The following is a 16,843-nucleotide window of genomic DNA, read 5'->3' as shown; positions in this document are numbered from 1 at the left end:
AGTTGCAGAAATTAAGTTCATTTTCAATTCGGTTTAAAGGATGCTGGGTGCTCAATGATAATGGGATTTTAAAAATTAATTACCTGATTGGGTGAATCCAGAACAAGAAGTTAACATCATCAACTGAAACTTAGAGTCAGTCATTCTTTAGAGTGAAATAAAGAAACATACGGGTAGTGATAGAATGGGCGTGGGGGGATCTTATTGAAACTTACAGGATACTGTGAGGATAGAGTGGATGTGGAGAGGATGTTTCCACTCGTAGGAAAAACTAGAACGAGAGGGCACAACCTCAGGCTAAAGGAGTGATCCTTTAAAACAGAGATGAGGAGGAATTTCTTCAGCCAGAGAGTGGGGAATGTGTGGAACTCTTTGCCACAGAAGGCCATGGAGGGCCGGGTCATTGAGTGTCTTTAAGACAGAGATAGATATGTTCTTGATTAATAAGGGGATCGGGGTTATGGGGAAAAGACAGGAGAATGGGGATGAGAAGAATATCAGCCGTGGTGAGTGGGAGAGCAGAATTGATGGACCGAGTGGCCTAATTCTGCTCTTATGTCTTATGGTCTTAGGGTTCAAAACTGATAAGATTAATCCTTGTCAGCACTGGGAAAAGGGAAGTGTGTTTCGATGCATTAAGTTGATTCATTCCACACACATTAACCATGCTGAGGAATAATGACGATCGTATTCACATCGTTTAATCAATACCATTTATCTCTGTGTAATAACATGAAAGATAATTAATGTTATGTCACTTCTGCAGGCCATCGTGACTGATATAAACACAACAACTTCTCTCTATTTTCATTATTCTTCTCCAGGAACCCACTGCAGGAACTTACAACACATTCCGATTTATTCATGTCCGTTCCAAACCTTTCTAACTGAATGGACATGAGGTTTTTACCTCATTTCACTGAATTCCTCTTTCCTTGTGACCTCTGAGGGAGCACCGTCAAGGCGACCTGACAATGGGCCAGCTCTGTGCAGTCTCAGCTGTCATTTTCTTCCTCTATGGGGCCATTTCTATGGGCCCTTCCCTGACATAAACAGGATTGCAGTGAGCAAAGCATGAATTCATTTGTGAGGGGACATGGTAGCTCTGGATGTTTCACCAGAGCTCAGAGAAGGATTTACTCGATAATGCCCGTGCCAGAATGCAACCTTGCTGCCAATCTCAGAGTTTCAGTACTGGCCTGTCATTGGTAACCTACAGTGGCTTGGAAACCTTCATTATCAGGATGACCACTGCACACATACAGTACGGTGTACCCGAAAGACACCCCCCCCACATACAGTACGGTATACTGTGAACTGGCCATCACTGCCTGAACATCCACACATCTGCAACAGGGACAGCTGAAGGTGAGATATGAAGATGGTTGACATTAATACTGACAACTGGAAAACAGTCTGTGATGGCCATGACCTCTGGAGGTTGACTGATTGGAAGGGTATTGATGGACGGTTTGGTGGCACAGTGGTTGGCACTGCTGCCTCACAGCACCAGGGGCCTGCGTTCAATTCCCAGCTTGGGTCACTGTCTGTATGGAATTTGTACATTCTCCCCATGTCTCCTGACCATCCACGGACTTCACTGGCCTGGTGGAGACCAATCATGGTTCTCACTGGGCTCGTGCCATGCCAGAGGGTTGGAAGATCCCAGGAGGAGGGAGAACCCGGCATCAATTTAGGTAGTATTTTGTTTAGCAATCAGATAGGCCTAATTATTATATAAAGATTATACTCTTGGGGATCATTTCTATGGTGTTTTCCTAGAGAAATGTGTTTCTAAAGTGTGTCGTTTCACAAACCATGAGGAGATTTATAGTGTTCTCTTCTAAGCAGGAAGCTGGCATTGAGCGCTGCTTTAGTAACTGCTCAGTGTCATTGATGAGTGTTCCTCATAGAACATAGAACATTACAGCACAGTACAGGCCCTTCTGCCCTCGATGTTGTGCCGAGCTATGTCCAAACCCAAGTTCAAGCTATCCCACTCCCTATCATTCTGGTGTGCTCCATGTGCCTATCCAATAACCGCTTGAAAGTTCCTAAAGTGTCCGACTCCACTATCACAGCAGGGAGTGCATTCCACACCCCAACCACTCTCTGAGTGAAGGATCGACCTCGGACATCCCTCCTATATCTCCCACCATGAACCTTATAGTTATGCTTTCTCTCTCTTGTAGAGAGTTGGAGGAAGAGAACACATCTGAAATTTTTTTAGATAGGGTGGACAGTGAGAGTCTTTTTCCTCAGATGGAGATGGCTAGCATGAAAGGAATTAGCTTTAAATTGAGGGGTGATAAATATAGGACAGATGTAAAAGGTAAGTTCTTTACTCAGAGAGTAGTAAGGGTGTGGAATGCCCTGCCTGCAACAGTAGTGGACTCGCCAACATTAAGGGCCTTTAAATGATCATTGGACAAACATATGGATGATATTGGAATAGTGTAGGTTAGATGGGCTTTAGATTGATTTCACAGGTCGGTGCAACATCGAGGGTCGAAGGGCTTTTACTGCGCTGAAATGTTCTATGTTCTAATTATAAACCAACAGTGTCCAATGCAGAACAGCGAAGGAGTCTCAGATACACTGAGCTGCCCCTGAGGTACCAGACAAATTCAGATCACAATACCATTTATTTATTGTTCTCAATGCGGTTAACAATTAGCACAGTCAGTCCTACACATTTAAACAATTAGCCATGATTTCAGACACAGGGGTCATGTTTCCTTTATAAACAATAATCAGATCCTTGTGTCTGTGGAATATTCCTGTACAGCAATCCTAACCTTCCAGATCTGGAGTAAATATTCCAAAATATCACTGCCTGCGCATCAGTAAACAAATGCTGATACGAGTCAAAGGTCATTTGTTTGCAGTTTGCACATGTGATTCATACAAATTATTAATTGTCGCTTTGTCACTTTTCTGATTGACAGAAGCTTCTGCAGTGCAAAAACCATCAGCTTTGAGTGACAGAATATTTTAGTGCCCGGCATCAGTGAGTCCCAGTTGATTTGAGTTGTAAATTAAAAGTTGTGATGGCAGTAATGCAGTGATTTATCGCCGAGCTCGGCTGAGGTTTGCCATACGATTCATCAGAGTAGAACCGGAGGATCGGAACGTGCCGGCAAGTAACTGGTGTCAAACTTCACCCAGTGGAAAATATTACACGAGAGAGATTTAAAATATGTAGTGTTCTTCCGAGCAATGTTTAAAGCAGCCTGCTCACCAGAATAAGGTCCACGGTACAGTGTGAAGGCTGACAAATGCTATCTTCCATTGTTAGTTTATTTGCTTGGTTTATTGATGAATGAGTCACACTTACGTAAAAATGGGAATTATTGCCGGCTTGCTTTGAACCATTTGGCAGCTTTTATGGGGAATTTTAATCTGGAGAAATGTACTTCTATTGAGGTGGAGATAGTCTGCCTTCTTGCAGCGCATTCTGTGTGGTTTTTAACATGTTGATATCTGCTCTTTCTCTACAGGATCTGGGCTTTAGGCTCAGGTCCCTGATGTGGGGGTCAAAGGTGGCCCTGTCCTCGCACCATTGGGACCAGTCACATGGCAGTGAATTTGAAAGTTGGTGTTTACAGGGGGTGCTCTCCAAACAAACAGGGGGCAGTACAGCAGGTACAGCCATGCGGGGATAACAGATGTTTAACTTTTAGAATGAAACAATATTGGGCTGATTGTGGAGGGTGGGAGGGTAGGTGAGGGAGTGGGAGACTCAAATCTGTCTGGACTGCTGGGCCACTGGTCACTGGAGGGGAGGGAAGGGGAGGGGGGAGGGGAGGGGGGGAGGGGGTAGGGTAGAGGCCACTTGCCTCTTCCTGACTGTGAGGTTCCACTAGTAAACAAGATTGTCAATGATGTCCATGGGAAAATGGCTCAGGAGTACAAGGTGTCAGTGCCAGAGGATGTGAAATCAGTCAGCTACCTGCCTCTGAGCTGTTGCCACCTCGTGTCAAGGTACAAATTCAGGCACATATCACAACCGTCACTAAGATGGCCAATGTCCAACAGAGGCAGGCTGGGAGGTGGGAGTAATGCAAGGACCATCCATGGAACAGGCCCTCATGCAGCCTCACTCTTGAAGCATCTTACCCGCGGCACTGGCAGTGGAGAGGCTGCCCAATACAACAGGGCAAACAGCCAATTCCCATTAGAAAAGTTTCTGTTTAATTTTGATCATTGGGTTGTGACCGATGGTTGATGGATACCTGGCTCCGTGAGGGTGAATAGAGCTGAACCCCTCGTGGTAACCTAGCACCACAGCTCTCCCTGAAGAAAGAAGGGGACATAGTCACAGAAGGTTCTCCCTACTGTATGCCCTTCTGATCACTACACCACAGTGAGCGATTGCACTAGAAAGGGAGCAGAGGAGATTCACCAGGATGCTGCCTGGGCTGGAGCGTTTCAGCCAGCAAGAGAGATTGGACGGACAGTTGATTTTCTTGAAGCAAAGAAGGTGGGGTGGGGGGAGGGGGGGTGGGGTGGGGGAGGGAGGGGAGGGCAGGGTGGGGGGGAGCTGGTGGCAGGGTAAGACCTGTCTCCGGTATATAAAATTATGAGGGCCATAAATAGGTAGATGTGAAGAATTTATTTTCCCCTTAGTAGAGGGACAATTAACCAGGGGGCAGAGATTTACGGTCAGGGGCTGCAGATTTAGGGGGCATTTGAGGAATGTGGTGGGAATCTGGAACTCACTGCCTGGAATGGGAGGTAGAGGCAGAAACCCTCACAACATTTACAAAGTGTTTAGATGAGGACCTAAAACACCCTAGTAATTGGTAGTTCTAGCCCCTGAGTCAGAATATCACAGGTTCACTCCACGCCAAAACATTAAACACAAAGGGCCAATTGTCCAGTGCAGTACCGAGGGAGAGCTGCACTGTCAGTGCTGCCTTCCAGGTAAAAATGTGGCCTTACCTGCCCTCTCAGATGGATGCATAAGATCCCACGGCCATTATTGTAAAGGGCAGGGGAGATATCTGTGGTGTCCTGGCCAATACTTATCCCTCAATCAATATCCTAAAAACAGATGATCTGCTCATTACCCATGGCTGTTTATGACAGCTGGAAGCTTGCTGTCCTCCGAGGTCATCAACAGTCTTGCCAGTGAAGTCAGCAACCTTCCAGCTGACACATCGCAGCTATGGGATCATGCTGTGCAGGAACACTCGGAATTCTAGGCCAGGCACCCACAAACCTGGGGAATGCATTAGATTGAGTCGTTCATTCATGTTTGTGTCAGTCAACGTGTTTGGGACAAAGATCACAGGGAAAGGTAATTGTTGCTGGTTCTTAACACAGGATTTTGACCAAGGGAACACAGTGAGAGGAAGTTTCCGGATAGTTGGGGAGATGAGAACCTACAGATCCAAATTTTACACAAAAGTAATTTCTGAAAATGTGGCTCAGTGAGAGAGCTAAAGGATAAGCTGATTCTTTTGAGAGATGGGCACACAGATCAAAGGGATAATCTCATGGACTTGGTTTAAATTTTTTATCCCTTTCTGTGTCTTTGTGTTTTGTCTGTTTCACTCTTACTGTAGAACCAAGGCTGAAAACAATTGTTTCTTAAATGTACACCAGGTGAAAATAATGCTGGCTTTAATCTGAAGAACTTTTAATATTAAATTAATTACAAAAAAACTGCTTGACAAAGAAAGATTTACTTGTTGATCATGATGGGGGTGGCATGATGGCGCAGTGGTTAACACTGCTGCCTCGCAGCGCCAGAAACCTGGGTTCAATCCCCGGCCTTGGGTGACTGTGTGGAGTCTGCATGTTCTCCCCGTGTCTATACGGGTTCCCTCTGGGTGCTCCGGTTTCCTTTCACGATCTGAAAGATATGCTGGTTAGGTGGATTGGCCATGCTGAACTGCCCCTTAGTGTCAGGGGGACTAACTAGGGTAAATCCGCGGGTCTAGAGCCTGGATGGGATTGTGGTCAGTGCCAAATTGATGGGCTGAATGGTCGTCTGCACTGTGCAATAATTTTTCAGAGAAAGTTCGATCAATGATAATACGGTGAAATTTCAACACCAATGTTTTCTGAATATTTACTTATATTCCAATTTACAACCAAGGAAATGATAATGTCCCTTGGTGCATTTCCTGAGATATTTTATTGATGATGTGGGTATGCCGGCGTTGGACTGGCGTAAACACAGTAAAAAGTCTGACAACACCAGGTTTTAGTCCAACCTATTTATTTGATAATATACTCACTAGCTTTCGGGGTTACCCCCTTCGTCAGGTGAATGGAGAGTTCTGCCCTGACGAAGGGGGTAACCCCGAAAGCTAGTGAGTATATTATCAAATAAATAGGTTGGACTAAAACCTGGTGTTGTCAGACTTTTTACCATATTTTATTGACCCATTGTATATCCACCAGTCAACAAATGTAGAACAAGAAAGAGTAAAGTTCAGATTCAAAATGAATTTTCTGAGTAAAGTCTTCAGCTCAGAGTTCTTTGCAAGCAACATGACCATTTTATATATCAGAGCTGATAGTTATAGATCGTCTCAAGAATAAACAGTAACTCTTGCGGCCTTCCAACTGCGATGATAAATGACTTTGTCTTTGTCCCTGGGCACACAAATGATTTGCTCAGGCTTTTTGATAACAATTCTATTCCCAGTGAACGGTGGCTGTGACCTCTGGAAGAACAACTGAAGAAGGAAGTGTGGCTGAGAACAGGGCTGGATAAGGAGGATATACGACTGCATTATCCTATTTGATTCAGCAACCATCTTCTGCTTGCTGTTTCTTATTCTTATTCGCAAACGGAGAGACTCTGGATTAGTCACAAAAAAAGGTTCAAGTGGTTCAGTGTTCCTGTCCCTCAAACAGAATTCTCAAAATCTCCACCACTAATCCTGTAACAAGTCAGTAATTCGTTCTATTTGTCTAAACTGATGTGGGTGGCACAGTGGTACAGTGGTTAGCAATGCTGCCTCACAGCACCAAGGACCCGGGTTTGATTCCCAGCTTGGGTCACTGTCTCTGCGGAGTTTGCACTTTTCCCCGTGTCTGCGTGGGTTTCCTCTGGGTGCTCCGGTTTCCTCCTACAGTCTGAAAGACATGCTGGTCAGGTGTATTGACCTGAACAGGCATCAGGCTGTGGTGACTAGGGGAATTTCAGAGTAATTTCATTATGGTGTTAATGTCAGACTATTTGTGACAAAGAAATAAATAAACTTTAAACCGATAAACTAGGGAGAGGGAAACAGGAAAACAGTTGGAAAATGGGCGAGTTAATCAGAGAAACAGGAGGGGGATATTGGAACATAGAACATAGAACATTACAGTGCAGAACAGGCCCTTCGGCCCACGATGTTGCGCCGACCAGTTAAAAAACAATGACCCTCTAACCTAAACCAATCCCTTTCCATCCATAAACCTATCCACGGATCTCTTAAATGCTCCCAAACTAGGCGCATTTACAACTGCAAGGGGCTGATATTGGGATAGGGATCAGGACATTGGGGTAAAGGGTAATGTGGGGACAATGTGAATGAGGCAGGTGTGTGTGTGTGTGTGTGTGTGTATGTGGCTGGATTGCTGTGGTAATCGGTGATGGGGAGGATGTCAAGGTGGTGACCAGGTGTTGGATGAACTGACGATCTAAAGGCTCGGACAGGGCAAACCAATGTTGCAATGCAGCTTCGAGCAGCCAGGTAGCTGCCTGACCTGCCTTCAGGTGCAAGCCTTTCCACCATTCCATTTGCATCATTTCAGATAGAGAATATTTGGCCTGTAATCAGCCCACTCTTCCTGACTGCCATTGTTTAGTAACCCAAAAACTGGCAGCATTGCTATTGGATTTCTAGCTGTGAGTTAAAGTCTCACCAGGGAGGGCAGTAAAGAATATTGAGATTTAAAAAACACTCAGAAATGGAACAAATGGTCAGGAAAGGAACCATAAAGCTATTCCGTTATCTTGAAAAAACTAACTGATTCCATAATGCCTTTTTGAGAAGGAGATCTGCCTCTCTTATCTACTCCAGGCTGTGTGTTACTGACTTCCACTACTCTCCCTGGTAGCCTAGCCAATAAACCAGGAATTCTGCAGCAAGTAACTCATCTTTTGACTTCCCAAAGCCTGTCCGCCATCTACAAAGGAACAAGTCAGCGATGTGATGGAATACTCCGCACTTACCAGGATGGGTGCATCTCCAATAACACTGAATAAGCTTTGGCAGCACCTTCCAAGCTCACAACCACTACCATCTCGAAGGACAAGGGCAGCAGATACCTGGGAACACCACCACCAGCAAGTTCCCCTCCAAGCCGCTCACCGTCATTCCTTCACTAGATCAAAATCCTGGAACTTCCACCTTGGCAGTACTGTGGGTGTACCACAGCAATTCAAGATGGCAGCCCACCATCACCTTCTCAAAGGAATTTAGGAATTGTCAATAAATGTTGGCCTTGTTATCGCTGCTCACATCCCAGAATCACAGAATGCTACAGTGTGGAAGGAGGCCATTTGTCCCATCTTGTCAGTATTAGCTCTCCAAACAAGCATCACTACTCATGCCATTCCCCTGACAGTTCCCCGTATCCCCGTACATTGTTTCTATTTAAATAATCATTGAATACCCTCTTGAATGTTTTGCTTGAATCTGCCTCCACCACACCTCCTGGCAGTCCATCCAAAACCCAAACCAGTCGCAGGGTGAAAAAGTTTTTTGCTCACATCACATGTTTCTTTTGCAAATCCCTTTAAATCTGCGCGCTCTCATTCCCAGTCATTTTACGAGTGGGAACAGTTTCACCCTATCTATTCCGTCCAGCCTCCTCATGAATTTGAACATCTCTATCAATTCCCCTCTTTGCCTTCTTCTCCCCAAGGGGAACAGTCCCAACTTGAAACTGTCCCCTGCACAGCAAGATCTAGGTCATTATTGCATATCGGGAAAAGCAAGGGTCCCAATACTGATCCCGTGGGAACTTCACGATAAATCTTTCTCCAGCCTGAAAAATATCCATTGACCATTACTCTCTGCTTCCTACTATTCAGCTGATTTTATATCCGTGTTGCTACTGTCTCTTTTCTATACCCTTTCTGACAAGTCTGTTATGTGTCACTGTATTGAATGTCAACCACATCAGCCTCACTGATCCTCTCTGTTACCTCCTCAACAAACTCTAGCAAGTTAGTTAAACACAATCACCCCTTTAGAAATCCATTCTGGCTCTTTCTACTCAGCCCATATTTTTCCATGTGACTGCTAATTCTATCTCAAATTATTGTATCAGGAGCTCGTTCACCACTGTTGTTAAACTGACTGCTCTGTAATTGCAGTGTGGAAAACACACTGATGAGGTGCATTGACCCAAACAGGTGCCGGACTGTGGTGACTAGGGGAATTCTTTTTGCGAACATAGAAAAACTACAGCACAAACAGGCCCTTCAGCCCACAAATTGCTCCGAACATGTCCCTACCTACTAGGCTTACCTATAACCCTCTGTCTTACTTACCCAAAAGTCTCTTAAAAGACCCTATCGAGTTCGCCTCCACCACCATCACCGGCAGCCGATTCCACTCACCCACCACCCTCTGAGTGAAAAACTTACCCCCGACATCTCCTCTGTACCTACTCCCCAGCACCTTAAACCTGTGTCCTCTTGTAGCAACCATTTCAGCCCTGGGAAATAGCCTCTGAGAATCCACTCGATCAATACCTCTCAACATTTTATACACCTCTATCAGGTCACCTCTTGTCCTTCATCTCGCTAAGGAGAAAAGACTGAACCCTCTCAACCTATCCCCATAAGGCATGCCACCCAATCCAGGCAACATCCTTGTAAATCTCCTCTGCACCCTTTCTATGGCTTCCACATCCTTCCTGTAATGAGGTGACCAGAAATGAGCACAGTACTCCAAGGGGGGTCTGACCAGGGTTGTATACAGCTGCAGCATTATCTCCCGACTCCTAAACTCAGTTCCTCAATTGATGAAGGCCAGTACACCATACGCCTTCTTAACCACATCCTCTACCTGTGAAGCTGCTTTGAGCGTCCTGTGAACCCGGACCCCAAGATCCTTCTGATCTTCCACATTGCTAAGAGTCTTACTCTTAATATTATATTCCTTCATCCCATTTGACCTGCCAGAATGTACCACCACACATCTATCTGAGTTGAAGTCCATCTGCCACTTCTCCATCCAGTCTTGCATCCTATCAATGTCTCGCTGCAACTTTTGACATCCCTCCACACTATCCACAACACCACCAATCTTTGTGTCATCAGCAAACTTACCAACCCATCCCTCCACTTCCTCATCCAGGTCATTTATAAAAATCACAAAGAGCAAGGATCCCAGAATAGATCCCTGGGGCACTCCATTGGTGACTAACCTCTATGCAGAAAAAGACCCATCCACAACCTCTCTTTGCCTTCTGCGGGCAAGCCAGTTCTGGATCCACAGAGCAATGTCCCCTTGGATCCCATGCCCCCTCACTTTCTCAATAAGCCTTGCATGGGGGACCATATCAAACGCCTTGCTGAAGTCCATATAAACTACATCTACTGCTCTTCCTTCGTCAGTGTGTTTAGTCACATCTTCAAAAAATTCAACCAGGCTCGTAAGGCACGATCTGCCCTTGACAAAGCTGTGCTGACTATTTTTGATCATACTATGCTTCTCTAAATGTTCATAAATCCTGCCTCTCAGGGTCTTCTCCATCAACTAACCAACCACTGAGGTTAAACTCACTTGTCGATAATTTCCTGGGCTATCTCTTTTCCCTTTCTTGAATAAAGGAACCACATCCGCAATCCTCCAATCCTCTGGAACCTCTCCCTTCTCTATTAATGATGCAAATATCATCGCCAGAGGCTCAGCAACCTCCTCTCTCACCTCCCACAGTAACCTGGGGTACATCCCATCCGGTCCCGGTGACTTATCTAACTTGACGCTTTTTTAAAAATTCCAACACATCCTCTCTCTTAATATCTACACGCTCAAGCTTTTCAGCCCACTGCAAGCCTGCACTATACAACCACCAAGATCCTTTTCCACTGTGAATACCGAAGTAAAGTATTCATTGAGCATCTCTGCTATTTCTACCGGTCCTATACAAACTTTCCTATCGCCACACTTGATAGGTCCTATTCCGTCACATCTCATCCTTTTGCTCTTCACATATTTGTAGAACGCCTTGGGGTTTTCATAAGAACATAAGAAATAGGAGCAGGAGTAGGCCATCTAGCCCTTCGAGCCTGCCCCGCCATTCAATAAGATCATGGCTGATCTGTTGTGGCTCAGTTCCACTTTCCCGCCCTCTCCCCATAACCCTTAATCCCCTCGTTTATCAAAAACCCATCAACCCACGTCTTAAAAATACTTAGCGAGGCAGCCTCCACCACTTCAACGGGCAGAGAATTCCAGAGATTCACCACCTTTTGAGTGAAGAAGTTCCTCCTCAACTCTGTTCTAAACCGCCTCCCCTTTATCTTGAGGCTGTGCCCCCTAGTCCTACTGTCCTTTCTGAGCGGGAAGAGTCTCTCCACCTCTATCCTATCCATCCCATTCATCATCTTATACGTCTCAATGAGATCTCCCCTCATTCTTCTAAACTCTAACGAGTACAAGCCTAGTTTATTCAGCCTCTCCTCATAGCTCAACCCCCTCAACTCCGGTATCAGCCTAGTAAACCTCCTCTGCGCTCCTGCCAAGGCCAAAATATCCTTGCGTAAGTACGGCAACCAAAACTGCACACAGTACTCCAGCTGCGGCCTCACCAATGCCCTATACAGCTGCAGCAAGACCTCCCTACTTTTATATTCAATCCCCCTCGCTATGAAGGCCAGCATCCCATTCGCCTTCCTGACCACCTGCTGCACCTGCAGGCTGGGTTTTTGCGACTCATGCACAAAGACCCCGAGGTCCCTCTGCACCGTCGCCTGCTGCAGTTTTTCGCCACGTAAGTAATAGTCCTTCCTACCATTATTCCTACCAAAGTGGACCACCTCGCACTTGCCAACATTAAATTCCATTTGCCAGTTCCTGGCCCATTCGCCCAGCCTATCTAGATCCTTCTGCAGACTCTCCACACCCTCCGCACAATTTGCCGTTCCCCCAATCTTGGTTTCATCAGCAAATTTCGACACCATACACTCGGTTCCCTCCTCCAGATCATCTATATAAATGGTAAATAGCTGAGGCCCCAGCACCGACCCCTGGGGCACTCCACTAGTCACCAACCGCCAATCCGAATAGCACCCATTAACCCCCACTCTCTGCCTCCTATTTGACAACCAATCCTCTATCCACGCTAACACCCTACCCCCAACTCCATGTCCCCTGACCTTCTGCAATAACCTCTTGTGAGGCACCTTGTCAAATGCCTTCTGAAAATCAAGAAAGACCACATCCACCGGCTCTCCTCTATCCACCGCCCTAGACACATCCTCATAGAACTCCAATAAATTTGTCAGACACGACTTCCCCTTAACGAAACCGTGCTGCGTCTGTTCTATCAAGCAATTCCCCTCAAGATGCCTCGCTATTTCCTCCTTGATGACGGATTCTAACATTTTACCTACAACAGACGTTAAACTAACCGGCCTATAATTCCCAGCCTTTTGCCTGCCACCCTTCTTAAACAACGGCGCAACATTAGCTGTTTTCCAATCTTCCGGCACTTCCCCGGAATCCAGCGACGTTTGGAAAATAACCACCAAGGCATCTACTATCACCTCCACCATTTCTTTCAGAATCCTCGGATGCATTTGATCCGGTCCTGGGGACTTGTCCACAATCAGTCCCTCCAGTCTGTTGAGCACCGCCTCTCTAGTAACAATAATGTTATTGAGACCCTCCAGTCCTACCACCTTTCCATCGCTAACACCCGGCAAATTATTCACATCCTCCTCCGTGAAGACCGAAACAAAAAAGTTATTCAAGACCTCAGCCATATCCCCATCCCCTACCACTAAGTCCCCCCTCTCATCCTCTAAGGGACCAACGTTCACCCTAGCCAGCCTCTTCCTTTTTATATATTTATAAAAACTCTTGCTATCCTTTATTATATTAAGCGCTAGCCCAGCTTCATAGTTTCTCCTACCCTTCTTTATCAACTTCTTTGTCAATCTTTGTTGACATTTAAACCTCTCCCAATCCTCTTCTCGCCCACTACTCTTAGCTACTCTAAATGCCTCCACTTTTAATTTAACACTTTCCTTCACCTTTCCTTAATCTTACCTGCCAAGGCCTTCTTATGATCCCTTCTGGCTCTCCTAATTTCCTTTTTAAGTTCCTTCCTACTAGCCATATACTCCTCTAGATCTCTAACATTACCCAACTCATTGAACCTTTTGTAAGCTTTTCTTTTCTTCTTGACTAAATTCATTACAGCTTTCGTGCACCATGGTGCCTGTAGCCTACCAAAACTTCCCTGTCTCATTGGAATGTTGTCGCGCAGAACTCCAGACAAATATTCCTTGAAAATCTGCCACATCACTTCTGTACATTTCCCTGAGAAAACCTCTTTCCAATTTATGCCTCTAATTTCCTGCCTGATGGCTTCATAATTGCCCTTATTCTAGATAAACACTTTCCCAGCTTGTCTCATCCTACTCTCTCCAATGTTAATGTAAAGGAGGTAGAGTTTTGATCGCAATCCCCAAAATGCTCTCCCACTGAGAGACCTGTCCAGGTTCATTTCCCAATACCAGATCGAGTACTCCTCTTGTAGGCTTATCCACATACTGTGTCAGGAAACCCTCCTGAACACAAAGAAGGAGATCTCGGTCTTTGCAGATGGTACTATATCCTTAAAATGATAGATTATGGTTAAGAATTTCATTCTTCCAGGAATGAGAGTGATTGCAGAGATTTGAAAGTCCATTGCACATCACCTTCCGTGACCTATGTGATGAAGAAGTGGTGGGATAGTTTTCCTTCCCAGTCTTTGATACAGTCCTTTGTTTGTTGATTGGCCTCTCACTATTTCAGTCACCTATTTCTTTTTATATAAATGAGAACATTTGTTTTGGACCCTGCAGTGTCAATATGGTGGGGGAGCAAATTTACTTTTGAGCATTTTTCACAGGCTGGTTGCGAGCTGGAGAGGCAGCGGTTCAGCCATCGGCTGCACTTTGTTATCTTCACTTGACAGAAGCTGGAGATAATAAATAGCTTCTCAGCTCATGAGTTGAGTCAGAAAGGTTGCTGCGGGGGGGTGTGGGGGTGGGGGGGGTGTTGTTATGATGTAAAATTAATATAACGGGAGAAACAAAGTAATTTACGTTTGATCCATGCGTTTTTCATGTTTCCTGGGGTACTTTTTCATCATTAAAAGCTGCTGCGTGACATTTGTCACTTGTGTCTGTTTTATTGCTGTAGTTGGAAACAATTTTGAGAGCTGGTGATGTATCTGAGGCTTTGATAAAGTTTCCTGATCTAGCGTAAGATCAGTGTAAAATGCTATGAAGGCAGAACTCCAGATACTTTTCACCTCCACAGCAGCAATTTGTATTTCTATAAGACGTTTGATGCAGAAAATAAAGACCCAACCTTGCTCCACAGGACGGTAATCGGACTGAACTTTACACCAGCAGATGTTCTGAAAAGCTTGGTCAAAGAAGTAGATTTTAACCACCATCATATAGGAGAAAAGAATAGTGGAGGTTAGGGAAGTTTAGGGAGGAATTCTTAGCACTTAGAGCCCAGGCAGCTGATGACACAGTTGCCAACAGTGAAGACACAGATAACTAAGAGGTTAGTGGAGTGTGAAGGGTTAATGCTAATTATATAAATTGGCAATATACATCATCATGGAGCCCCCCCCCCACCCCCCCCCACAGTGCAGAACAAGGTCATTCAACTCACCAAACTGCACACACTCTCCAGAAGAGCATCCCACACATCTTTGGAGGGCAAGAATTATCAACGGACATAAAACTAACTTCAAATGAGATACTGGAGCTGCAGTTATATTTCTCTCAGACACAGAGTGTGGCTAAAGCAAGACTTCCCCAGCTATCGGCCACTCAAGGCTATGATCCAGGGAGCATTCACCACTAAACTTCAGAACAAGAGAACGAGAGAAGAGAAATCACAGAAAGTTTCTGTGTGAATAATAACTGCTGAGCTGAAAAGTTTACACAGATTTATAACCCAACAACAAAGTAAATGAATTGAGAAGACAAGGAAAACCAAAAGAATTCAGGACAGAATTTGTAAACTTATGTAGAGGATTTGACACGATGGGCTATTCTTTCTGGTAGTATCACAGCTTGGTCTGGGCTCCTGCTCTGCCCAAGACCACAAGGAACTACAAAAGGTCTTGAATGTGGCCCAATCCATCATGCAAACCAACCTCCCATCCATTGACTCTGTCTACACTTACTGTTGCCTTGGAAAAGCAGCCAGCATAATTAAGGACCCCACGCACCCCGGACATTCTCTCTTCCACCTTCTTCCGTCGGGAAAAAGATACAAAAGTCTGAGGTCATGTAGCAACCGACTCAAGAACAGCTTCTTCCCTGCTGCCATCAGGCTTTTGAATGGACCCACCTCACATTAAGCTGATTTTCTCTACACCCTAGCTATGACTGTAACACTACATTCTGCACTCTCTCATTTCCTTCTCTATGAATGGTATGCTTTGTCTGTATAGTGCGCAAGAAACAATACTTTTCACTGTATTCTAATACATGTGGCAAAAATAAATCAAATCAAACCAAATATTCAAGTGCTCTGAAGTGGAAGCTCCAGAATCTGATAGAAACAATATCGAGAGAAAACCAGGCTAAAGATGTCCCAGGAACAGTAGGTGAAGGAACCACAAGTTCATTACCAGGAAAGGAAGAAGGAACCAAGCAAGAAACAAATGGACTAACCTGAGCGAGGAAAACAACTAACTGCAGCTGGTACATTCTCACACAATTCTGCAGAAAAGCCTGAACAAGAAGATATCAATTCTGTCAAAGATGCAGAGTTTTATTCTTCATTAACCACAACACTTCTATCATCAACAACACAGAAACAAAATGAAATTCAGAAGGCACAAAAGGTAGACAAAGAATGTGTTCATACTTGGGAATACTGAATCAAAGGATGCTCGGAATATATTCCAACTAATCTCATCCTGAAGCAATTCTTCAAGCAATGATTATATCTCAGTGCAATGGATGACTTGCTGATTAATGTGAGAGGTTGGTTCTCAGACTGGAGATACTTTGGCTTCTTTTAAGTCTGAGAACCAACTTCTCACATTAATCAGCAAGTCATCCATTGCACTGAGATATAATCATTGCTTGAAGAATTGCTTCAGGATGAGATTAGTTGGAATATATTCCGAGCGTCCTTTGATTCAGTATTCTCGAGTATGACCACGTTCTTTGGAGAATACACAGGGATATGTAGGCAGTTCAAAGTGTTGTGCTAGAATGCAAAACTGCATTTCAAATCTCAGAATCCTTACAGGAAATGCTTTTGAGTCATGTCCTCTGTGAAATCCATTCTCAGGAGCAGAGCGAACCACTCAGATTATCTTCATTTCCATCCGAACAAAGGGAACTGCTCAGAATGGACTCTGTTGAGCTCAGGGGGAAGATATTCTTCACAGTTGTTGATTATTACTCCAGGTAGGCTGAGGTTAAACAAGGAGACCATGGTCCGACATCAGCAGCTGCCATTCAATCAATAAAAAGATATTTTGCCTCATACGTCATTCCTGTCATGGTGGTCATTTCAGACAATGGCCCACTGTTCCCCAATAAATTTTTAAGTGGTTCACAGAAGTACCCTGGATTTCTCTATATGACTATTTCACCCACATACACACAAGTTAATCGAGATTG

General features: G+C 44.8%; 1 pseudogene; it reads left to right on the top strand.

The window, feature by feature from the left end:
- Positions 1-1,740: 1,740 nt before the first annotated feature.
- LOC145344608 (small nucleolar RNA U3) lies at positions 1,741-1,939 on the top strand (annotated as a pseudogene).
- The last annotated feature ends 14,904 nt before the right edge of the window (positions 1,940-16,843 follow it).

Source organism: Carcharhinus amblyrhynchos, chromosome 6 (assembly GCF_965287045.1).
Source record: "Carcharhinus amblyrhynchos chromosome 6, sCarAmb.v2.hapA, whole genome shotgun sequence".
Classification (NCBI taxonomy): domain Eukaryota; kingdom Metazoa; phylum Chordata; class Chondrichthyes; order Carcharhiniformes; family Carcharhinidae; genus Carcharhinus; species Carcharhinus amblyrhynchos.
The sequence above is the reverse complement of the archived record's forward strand: the minus strand, read 5'-3'. Positions and strand labels throughout refer to the sequence as shown.